Raw genomic sequence first — 8,575 nt, 5'->3', positions numbered from 1 at the left:
GCCCTCCCGTGATCCTATGATTCTGTGATTTCATTCAGGTTTATTAAGATGAGATGAGTTCTCCTAAATGCGCTGTTCTCCATATGATTATAATTGGAGTCTAGATGGGTGACTGAAACCAGACACCAAACTTTCTGATGGCCAAAATGAAATGAAATCAATCCTTTACTGTGTCAGTAGTCTGTAACTAGAGCCCATCAGGTAATTCCCAGCCTCCTGCCTGTATCAGTGGCTGCACACAGTGAAAAAGTCTGATGGGATTTTAACCTCTAAAATGTTCCAAAGCAACCAGAGGGTGAATATATTCACTATGCAAATACCTGCAGGAATAAGCTTGTCATGTATGTCCTCAGGTACCACAGTAGTTAATGGTGGGACTCAGTAGGTCATGCTGAAAGTTGAGTCTGCTGATCTTGAAGGTCTTTTCCAGCCTACATGACCTTATGCTAATATTTCTGTATTTATTTCTGTTCAGCTCCCAGAAAACCTCCCACCCAGCCCCCAACTGACCCCGTGGTGAAAAATAAAACAGAAACCTCAGTGACACTGGCATGGTCCCCTCCGAAGATGCAACGCCCCATTCCAATCGATGGCTACATTGTGGAAGGCAATAAACTAACTGGCTTCACGTGGGTGAGGTGCCACGAGTCTCATGTCCCCGTCCCAGAGTTCACGGTGAGCAATCTGTCTGAAGAGGCTGATGATCAGTTCTGAGTGTCTGCAGTCAATGCGCATGGACAGAGCCCGTCTCTGGAATTCCCAGGGAGCGTGCACCTTGGTAAGCACAAAAACCCCAATGGAAATGGGTCAGTGTGTGCTGAGCAGCAGTGTTGGTTCCCTAAAGATGTTTCCTTTGACTTTAAGGATAGTAGTGCATTAACACACCAAAGGCTTTCCTTTATTACTAGTTCTCCTGTCAACCTCCAGCTACCACTAAAGTGATACAAGTTCTGTTTCTGTGACAGAGACATGAATATCCTTATCTTTTGATATCACACATGTGCAAGAGGCAGAACTTTCTGTAACAGATCTGAAGCATAGAAGTGCTTCTTCCAGCACTCATGCAAAGGGAGAAGTAGAAATGTCCCTATGATTTAATCTTCCATCTCTAAATGAGATACCAGACTTGCATCTAAAGAGCATTAAGACATCCATGTTGTTCTTCCTCAGAACCAGTCCTGGCTGTGAAATCCCCCCTAACAGCTGGTGAAGCTGTACCTGGAGGGGATGCCATGTTTACTACTGATCTTACAACAATGTGTTGTAGCACTTGGTACCTCAGTGGTAAAGTCTTACAGGAAAGCGAGACCTGCATCATCAAGAGAACCCAAACTACTCACAGCCTAATCATAAAGAACATCACCAAGAATGATGGTGGAGCAGAAGTGAAATTTGTTGCCGAAAATGTTGATGTCAGCACCAAGATGAGAGTGAGAGGTATTTGCTTTGATCCTTCTCCTTTCCTCTTACAGTCAAGGCATAGTTGCTGTGATCTGATGATTAGAACTGGGGCTGCAGGCATTCACTGACTGTACCAAATACCTGAAATTGCATCCCATGGACTGACGTGAGTCCCGGTAATGACCTAAACATGATAGCACTGAGTGTAGGGTAAGCCAGTCTACCCAGCTGCTTGGTATCTGAACCAGATTGCTTCATGCCAGCTGATGAATGTCTGCAGTTCACAGCTCTTGGCCAGTGCATTCAGTCACCAGGTTTACCACTGCATCACCATAGAGCAGTACTTTCAGCTCCAGGTTCAGACAGCCTTTCTGACTGCACTGGAATAGTTTAGAAGTAGGGGAGCAATCATTCCAATAATATCTGTATCAATCAGCTTTGCATGACCAAATAGAACAAATAAACATTCATTATGGGAGAACCTGTTTGTCATTGGGTGGAAACCTCTGCAGAAGCATGTTTAGAGCATTCTTAATCAGTAGAAGGAGATGTTTGGTTGATTTTTACTTAGTAAATCCGGCAAGAAGACCAAATGAAATATCTTGAATTGCTCAGCAGTGACACAATGATGAGTGCAGGAACAGAAGGTGATACTTTTTCAGAGATGTTGCAGCAAACATTGACCACGTTAGCCTGATATCAATTGAACTAACGAGGCCTTTGCTCCTGACAGGTGCTGCAGTGAGATTTACCAATAAGAGCAAAGATGTAGAAAAGATCTGCGCTCGGCTGCGTGAGGAAGCCAAACTGCAGGCTGAGCTTTCAGACACAGGCGCTACTGTGGAGTGGATGAAGGATGGGAAGGAGCTCAAGGCCAGTGAAAAATATGAACTGCACATTGTGGGGAAGAAACACACCCTGAAAATTCACAACGTCTCAATGGATGATGCTGTAAGTTGTCAGTGCATCTGTGAGGGGGATAAAATGCATGAGTTTGCATGATGAGGCTCTTCATCATCTTCTGCTGGCTTGTCACCCTTGTTGATCCATGGAGAAACAAGAAAGGCCTAGAGTAGTGTATGCACTTTGGTATTGGAGAGCTTACTTAATTGCTTCTTCTCAAAGAACAAACTCCAGAGAGTCATGGAGACATCTCCAAACAGAATTGAATAATGGGACTAAATTGATGGAGAGCAGAACTTCCTGCCACGGCTTGTCAGCTAGCCTTAATTTTGCTTTTCTTCTCTCTGTCATGTTAGCATAATATTTCATACTGGCAGGTCTGCCCAAAGAATTAAATGAATTAGCTGATGGACGTTTCCATGTGCTTTGCACTGTAATGTGACTATCAAATGAGTAATCAATGCTGTTATTTTAAAATCTGTGTTGGCAAGCTGTATGACAAACAGCTGCTGTTGGTAGCTTGGTTACTGCAGAATCAGCTTTTGTGTATCTCATAGATAGGGAAGAGACCCTTAAGGGTCAGCTAGTTGGACTCCCTTGCAATGAACAGGGGCACCGCAGCTCCATCAGGTGCTCTGAGCCCTGTCCATCCTGACTTTGAACATCCTCAGGCTCACAAATCTTATACCTATGCCACACACTCGCAGTATTTCACCATTCAGCATCGCCACTTGTAACTTCTCTTGTTGTAAATCAGAGCTAGCTGGTAAATCATCTGCTGTGCGGGTCAGCTGTGTCTCTCCCATGGGCATCACGTGGCTGCTGGGAGGCTCTGAAGAGCTGCAGCCAGAGGTGTGTCACCCGCTGGGCCTCGTGCCCAAAGGAGCCCACAGGAAAGTGTTGTTGCAGTTTGTCATGCACTGCACTGCCATGAGACTTGACGTGCCAGACATCCTCTGACACGTGAGCTCCTGCATCCAGGCAGGACATCTGAGACGTCTCCTTCAGCCTGACGTGGCTGCAGTTTCACACTGGTTTTACTAAGGAAGGAGAAGGCACGTGGATGAAACTCTTTTCCTGCTCTTCCTTCCAGACCTTTCAACCTGTGATCCATGCTGGTGGAAAAACAGAGATCTCAGCAACATCCCTCCTTTTCAGGGAGGTTGGGAAGAGGAGATGGTGTTATCCCATAACGGGAGGTGGGGAACTCGCACAGGCTGCCCAGGAAGGTGGTGGGATCCCTGGAGGTGTTGAGGAACTGTGGAGATGTGGCCCTGATGGATGTTATCAGGGGGCATGGTGGGGTGGGTTGGGGTTGGAATCAAAGGAGGACCCCCATGTATTTCAGCAGGAAGCACTACTGGTAATAAGACCTTTGGAGCAAATCCTGATAGGGCCACGCTCAGCTGGTCCAGTCCGGAGGCTGTTTCTCCTTACTGCAGTATCTGCAGTGAAAACCAGCAGCTGCTTTTGTGTGGCTGGGCTCACATCCAGCAGTGGTGAGGGGACTACAATGATAAGAGACAGTTCCTGAAAAAATGAATGAAATTTGACTGTGTGATAGGATGGAGTTAAATGTATTTACAGGATCTCAGGCATTCCAGTGTCCATCAGCTGGCTCTCGAGCTCCTAAATACAGGCATTCTGTAGAACGTTGTTGAATTTGTATTATCCATGCGTGTTCTTGGAACTGCAGAACAAATGCATGCATAATCCAGACTTTGATTTTAGCAGCTCTGACTGTGCTGTCTCAACTTGGGCTTCTTCCTTTGGCTCTGTCCCCTGTACAGTGTATGTCCTTCAACTTGTGGAGATAAGGTAATCTGGTACGTGGTTTATAAAAGCTGCCAATTTGCCGGCTTCTGAATTAGAGTCTAGCAATTAGAACTAGGAATAAACGTGTATCTTTGGTCTTATGATAAATGAATGCCTCATGGTCACCAATGTCCCTGCAGTTCTTTACCATCATACATATTTTGTGTGTCCATATTTTGTTTCAGCACTGGCAGACTTCATAAACAAAGAGACAACTGGAGGAGTTATCAGGGCAGTTGCTGGAAAACAAGCTGAATTTGTTTCTGAGACCTCTGAAGCCAATGTCATGGTGAAGTGGTACAAAAATGGCAAAGAAATCATGACCAGTAAGAAATTCACAATGGAAGATAAAGGGAAACTGCATAAGCTTGTGGCTTCAGCTGTAACGAAAGAAGACGAGGGAACATCTGCAAAATTGGAGATGACACTCTGATTTTTGATTGGAAAGTCTCAGGTAAGTTTGTGAGGCAAACATGGGATCACAATCCATGTAAAGCACTTCAGACTTAATTCATTTTATTTGTCCAGCCCTGTGGGTTTCCAGTATTTAGGACAAAGATTGCATAGCTCTATTGAAGCAATTCTGACCTTACTGTTGTCCCTATGCAAATCCACAGGATGAGCAAATAATGTAACTGTGTTGTGATGAATTCAGGACAGCCTTAGCTCCAACTGACGCTGGAGTCATGACTTGAGCCCTCACATCTGGGCTTCATTCTTCTAGTTCATGAATTGCCTCAGCACTTACATCATCTTTAAACCTCTGACTGAAATGGTCCTAAGTTATTAGCATGGGAATCCTGTCTCCTCTTTTGACAAATTAAACTCCACATTTGGAGAGTTGAGTGTCTCCTGCTGTACCCAAAGGATGTTGTGATCTCTGAGGTGTCTCCCTGAGGTGCTGTAAGCAAAGCCATTAGCTCATAGTACAAGTAAAGCACTGTCAGGTCAAGCCTGGAGGAGTAATGCTTGTCACTGACATGTTCCTGTTCAGGGTGGAGCTGGAGGGTAAAATAACACAAGAAATTGTCATTGATATTCAATATCTGTGAAATTCAGCTGGCTGCATTCACAGAACCTGGCGTTAAGATCTGTTTTCTGGTTTCTATCTTGAGCCTATTTTCCATAACCCAGTCCTCATTTATGAACTGAAGCTCTACTGAAAGCCTTTTGCTGTGTATGCTCATGCTGCAGTGCAGCGCTTGTGACCTTTAACAGCACATTCACATTCCTCTGATCACAGGATCCTTAAGGTTGATTAAGACCCTCTAGTCCGACTGCTCACCCATCACCATCATGATGCTCACCATCAGCTAGCTAAAAACTCAGCAGAGATGATAGATCAAGCACAACATTGGATTTGGGGTGGCTAGAGAATCCTAAGATATTGAAGAATTGCTTGCAGGTGGTGTTGGCTCAGGTATTCACCCTGCATCCCACCTCCCGTTCTGTTTGGTTGAGAATCATGCATTCTGCAATTTCACTTTGTAATTCAAAGACCCTGGCTTTATCTGTTGACAAACTGATCTAAAACAAGCAGAGAAGACTCCGTTGGAACTGGTTGATGCAGAACAAAGGCATCCCCAAAGGACAAGTTGCACTGTTTGATGAACATTATTGGATGAGAGCTAAGCTAAGATTTAAAAAGTTCTGGGGCTGTCTCTGAGCATCAAATACAGAGGAAGCCTGCATGATTCCCTGAGAATGGATACCTCCTACTTTGGTGTTGGGTTAAGGGAACACTAGCAGTAACTCCTATCACAAAATGTCACATGGCTCAGACAAAAAAGCCATCAAGAGGGCTTAATTAGGAGCACCAAATGGTCGCAAGATGGTCTTAGGGCAGGGAAGTAATCAATCTACGTGATATTGGTTGGTGCTATTAGTTCTTAACAGCTTGACTCTAGAAGGACTGTTGTTCTTTGGTCACCTAGTTTTAAAAGAATAGATGTCTCCTGTCTATTACAATTTTTAACGCATTATTTGTTCATTGATGCCATAAATGTGTGTGGCATAGTAATTGTCCTTGGTATATTCAGTGACTGAAAGCGACAGTTGTTGCTGTAAGAAATGCAGTACTAAGCTAGGTCTGCCTGTAGCTGACAGCCATCAGCTTGCTCCTCAGGCAGGTTCTGTCTGGATGGAATGAAGGGCATGAAATACTGATGTGCTCATCAAACGCTGCTTGTTAGCTTAGAGACAAGGTGTTGAATTGGTTTGTTCATGTATTGCAAACACGTTACTTAGCTGCCTTCATTTTAGCTTCAGAAGAACATGTGCAGAATACAGAATTGATTAAAAGAAATAAGAACTGTCTGCATAGAACTTACTCTTTCCTTACACAGGAGAATCAAGCACACGTTTGTATGTGAGTACCTCCAGAGGTGAAACTCGATCCCCCAGATGTAATGAGCATAGACATTACAATCAGTTCTAACTGTATCTTAATGCTGTGCTGAATAAGCCTGAGTCAGGATGTAAACCACTTTCTCTTTTTTTCTTCAGATGAAGCCATTAATTTTGTCAACAAGCCCAAAACGACTCCAGAAATATCAGTCAGTCCTTCTGAAGACCTGGAGCTGGTGTGTGAGGTGTCAGCTGCAAGCGGAGCTGTCGTATGGAAGAAAGATCAAACAGAGGTGAAGCAGGACCAGAGGACAACCATCATCTCCCAGGGGACGCACCACAATCTCATGGTCAAAAATGTGACCCTGAAAGACCAAGGGAGCTACAGCTGTGAAACAAAAGATGACAAAGCAACATTCCAGGTGAAAGTCAGAGGTGAGAAAATGCTTGGAATCCCAGAGATAAAGGAACGCTTCATTTGGTGTGTCTTGCATTGGGAGGATCAACTGACAGCCTCTCTGGTGCAAAACATTTTGGCTATAGGACTTTCTTTGTCATCTAGTGTCATAGCAACACTTTTCTACATGTGCTTTTCCATCCAGGAATGAATTACTGCAACAAACCATAGGCAAGGAGGGTAACTTGTGCAGCTCTTGTAGTCAGCTGGTGTCTGCAGGGTTACAGTGCAAGAGCACACGAGGCATGCAAGGAGTGAGAAAAGGGGAGGTGTATGAAGAGATCTGGTTACAAAATTTGAATGACACAATGAGGTGGAAAATGCCACTAATCAGACTCATAAATGGCCTGGGTTGCAAAGGCCCACGGTGCTCATCCAGTTCCAAACCCCTTCTTCCTATGTGCAGGGTTGCCAAGCAGCAGCCCAGGCTTCCCAGAACCACATCCAGCCTGGCCTTGAATGCCTGCAGGGATGGAGCATCCACAGTCTCCTTGGGCAACCTGTTCTAGAGGGCCGTTCCCTTCTGATTTACTGGAAACGTAGAGAGACATCAGAAGAAAAAAAGATAAGGGAGGAGGTTCAGCAGTGCATGCAGGTGTTCTAAATCTCATGTCCAAATCTGCTATCAGACTGCGAAATATTTAGCTTTGTGATATGATATGATATGATATATGATATGATATATGATATGATATGATATGATATGATATGATATGATATGATATGATATGATATGATATGATATGAAATGATATGCTTATCATTTCCCAAGGCAAAATAGAGGGGAAAGTATTTTCCTGTCTTAATGAGGCATCACGATGCTCCCTGTGAAGGGCAAGTATAGTGAAAATGGGGAACTGGAGTTAGCTCTGCACCAGACTTCAGCAAAACGGTGTGACTGTTGTGATGTCCCTGCAGAGAAAGAAGACGTGTATACAAACAAGGACAAGGTACAAAAGGAGGTGAAGGCTGTACTGACTCAAAATGCCACGCTGAGCTGCGAGGTGGCCCAGGAGAAGACTTACCAAGATTCATGTCACAGGTGAGAGAAATTGTTTGGACTGTATTGAACCCCCCAACAAAGAATGAGGGGAAAGTTAAGTGGTTTGACACATTCAGCCCCAGCATTCAGTGATGTAGACCGTGCTTAAATTCTGTTTAATTCATGCACTGTTTTGTTTGCCTTCTGAAGCTATTACTGCAGAGGACTTGGGTAGCCTCAGCTTAAGATGGGCTGGAAATAACTGGGGAATTTCCCTGGGGATCTCAAGTAGATGCAATGATAGCAAAATGAGAAGTCAGTAATTACAGGGGAAATTAAAGAATATTAAAGATATCTTCAGGGCACAAGCACACCTCTGCAAATGCTTCTTCCTAAATAGTCTCAGAGACAGCATTTGGTCACAATGCTAGAAGGCAGCATTGGTGGTTTCTATTAAATTAAAGAAACCTGCAACTAAAAAGGTTTTCCTGTATTTTCTTTTGTTTTCTTCTCTATAGCAGGTACAAAAGAAATGCTTAAAAACAGAAAGGCTTCAAGCTGGTGCTTTTCTTTCCAGAAATGGAGGAAGACAGGCGTTCTATTTATTAGGAGAGTCTGATAAGAAAGTGGAAAAAGGCTTTTTACCAGGGTCTGTAGCAACATAACAAAGG

General features: G+C 44.0%; 1 pseudogene across 1 annotated transcript; it reads left to right on the top strand.

Moving 5' to 3' along the window:
* The first annotated feature begins 471 nt into the window (after window positions 1-471).
* Window positions 472-7,032, top strand: LOC146752389 (obscurin-like; annotated as a pseudogene). The gene is made up of 6 exons (XR_014940652.1): window positions 472-778; window positions 1,171-1,437; window positions 2,135-2,352; window positions 3,398-3,503; window positions 4,305-4,573; window positions 6,625-7,032. The product of XR_014940652.1 is annotated as an obscurin-like (transcript).
* The last annotated feature ends 1,543 nt before the right edge of the window (window positions 7,033-8,575 follow it).

Source organism: Coturnix japonica, unplaced genomic scaffold (assembly GCF_054131305.1).
Source record: "Coturnix japonica strain WE unplaced genomic scaffold, WE-NBRP24 Scf046, whole genome shotgun sequence".
NCBI lineage: Eukaryota > Metazoa > Chordata > Aves > Galliformes > Phasianidae > Coturnix > Coturnix japonica.
Note: the sequence above shows the minus strand (reverse complement) of the source record. Positions and strands in the feature narration are given on the sequence as shown.